Below are 2,580 nucleotides of genomic sequence, written 5' to 3' on the forward strand. Positions count from 1 at the left end.
TTGAGTGCATCATGTGTAACTAAATGTATTGACACTATAACTGGGATTTGGCTTATATTTGAATTTACACAAAACTAACACTTTTCATGTCCCTTAAAAAAACATTAATTCTTGTTCATTTATAGACAATGACCACAAAAATATTATCCTTGATAAATAAATTTATATATCATTGAAACGACATATCTATAAATTACAATTTTACTAAATATATAAGATCATACATGTAACATCCTAAAAATAGGCTTAGATGAAACTCGAAAATCCGATAAAAAAATGGATACTTTAGGATTTCTCCACGATCAATTCAATTTTGTAAATGATAATAATTAGATAGAGAGAGCATTACTAGATGTTAAAATGAATTAGTATATGACCTGTGGCACAAAGAATGCTAAGAGATTTAAATTAGAATAAGAAAAGCATCGGTTTAACATTTCTTTTTGACGATTTATTAGAAATGACCAAGGATATCTATTCATTAAAGTCATGCCATTTGTAAATTTAATATACCATAAAATAAATAATTAAAGCATATCCTAAACACCCCATTGTCGGTGCACATAGAGGAGAAGCCTCTCTAGTTTTCATGTTTTCTCTAGAATCTTCACCCCCAAATATATATCAAGTCACTGTCAAATTACAGAGAGGGGGGAGGAAGACATCTTGGAATGAAAATAATAAAAGGAGGAGGAATATTGCAATTTATCTTCCCCTGTGAACCGTCGTCGCCTCTTCCCGTTGGTGCCGCAGTGACGCATCACTGTTGCCGTTTGTCGCCTCAGCTCCAATCTCAACAACATCACATTCTCTTGTTCTTCCACTTCTTGATACTCACCTTCAGTTTTACAATTAAATGTAAGCATTTTATCATTCTGTAATTAATAGTTTCATATGTTGAAAGTGAATAATTAAGTATGAAACAAATGGAATTCTTGATGGGTGGGTAGGAAAGTGCCGACTATTCTCTTTATTGGAGTGCTTTGGTTTTAATTCTTGTTTGGTAATGAGATTCATTTCTCATGATTTAACTAAGCATGTGTTAATGTGTTATAAAATAAAATGAAATTTGACGGTGGATGGAGGCGAAGGACAGTAGGTAGGTAGTAAGATTAATTAATATTTTGATAAATTTGTAGAAAAGGTTGTCCTTAACAAAAGGATACTATAAATTTTGATATATTATTCAAGTTCTGCTATTGATATTTTGGCATAGTTTTAGTCTAAACCACCTGAGAAAATGTTTTTAACTGGCTGCGGTTTAACATATCTAAATTATGATATTATTATTATTTTTCGGTTGGAATATATGGGGTGTTACAATACATGTCCAATTTCATTTTTCTCACAATATCACTTGAGCATTGAAACATGTATCTTGAACAATCTTTTACACAGTCAAAATAAAATACATAAATAAAATACTTGAGCTCATCTCTAACCTATGTCAATACAATTAGCTATAAATGGAAAGTGTTTTCAATGGTGCTTCTCGATTCTTCATATTGCACAGCTGGTTGCATATGCCGCCAATCTCTTAAATCCCAAAACAAATGGAGTACATAAATAAAATTCAACTTTGTAGAAAATTGTAGTAATTGCAAACAAAACAGAGTTTCTAGAGCTACTAACTGCTGATGTAGGCGATTGATTGGTCCAGGCTTCAGATTCCTTGTCATAAGTAGGACTAGGAGTAGCCAGAAACATGAAAGATTCCTGAACAAAGATAACATGTATCAGCCAAAAATTGAACAAAGTTGCTCCAGAAATGAGAGTATATAATAATAAATTATAATTGATCTCTCTGCCTTCATCAGGAGTTAAATCGCCATTGATGTCTACAATTAAACGAGAAAAACTCCAATCGTGCGATTAAACAGTGGTACAGATATCCCAACTACTTGAGAATGTAAATGCAAATAATGTGACAACTAATCGGCACAGCAGTCAAAATATTCTTCATGTTACAAATGATATAGTTCCTTTCAAAGCTAGTTTCCCAAATCTTTTCCTTCTTAGAGACTAAAACATCAAGTTTTGCAAGCAATGACCATATTTAGGAGCCAACTACACATCAAAAAGTCCAACTACCTATGTAGCTATAAACAAATCCAGTGAAGCGAGGAGTTGGCAAATAATTAAAAACTAGGTCCACAAAAATATGAAATGAGTTTTATGTTATGAAAGAGAAAATCAACCTCAGAAATCCAGCTATCCTGGAGCATGGAGGTCTGAATGGTAAAGGCTTCAAAAATAAGTGTGCAACCAAAAGCTCAATAGCCTCTTCAGGTAATGAGTTTGAAAATAGATGTGCGCACACCCAGCGTTTCGCAAGCCTACAAATGGAGAGGAAAAGAAGATTACTCACGTTGTATGAAATTCATGTGAGTGAACTACCGTGAATCATGAATTATGCCAAGAAATTGAGGGGAAAAGGCTATACCTTTTTGTTCAAGGAATGAACTTCAGTGTGCAGGGAGTGGAGATGTTGATGAAACCATGCGGAGGAGAAAAATGGAGTTCGTGGGATTTTCCAAATAAATTTTGGGCCGCAAAGAAATAAAGACTTGGTTATGGGCC

General features: G+C 33.5%; 1 long non-coding RNA gene across 1 annotated transcript; it reads right to left on the reverse strand.

Moving 5' to 3' along the window:
- Nucleotides 1-1,436: 1,436 nt before the first annotated feature.
- Nucleotides 1,437-2,224, reverse strand: LOC125208476. The gene is made up of 3 exons (XR_007174119.1): nucleotides 2,199-2,224; nucleotides 1,633-1,716; nucleotides 1,437-1,536 (listed from the first exon to the last, which is right to left on the reverse strand). It is a non-coding gene; the product is annotated as an uncharacterized LOC125208476 (long non-coding RNA).
- Nucleotides 2,225-2,580: the final 356 nt, after the last annotated feature.

The sequence above is a fragment of the Salvia hispanica genome, chromosome 2, assembly GCF_023119035.1.
Source record: "Salvia hispanica cultivar TCC Black 2014 chromosome 2, UniMelb_Shisp_WGS_1.0, whole genome shotgun sequence".
Lineage (NCBI taxonomy): Eukaryota > Viridiplantae > Streptophyta > Magnoliopsida > Lamiales > Lamiaceae > Salvia > Salvia hispanica.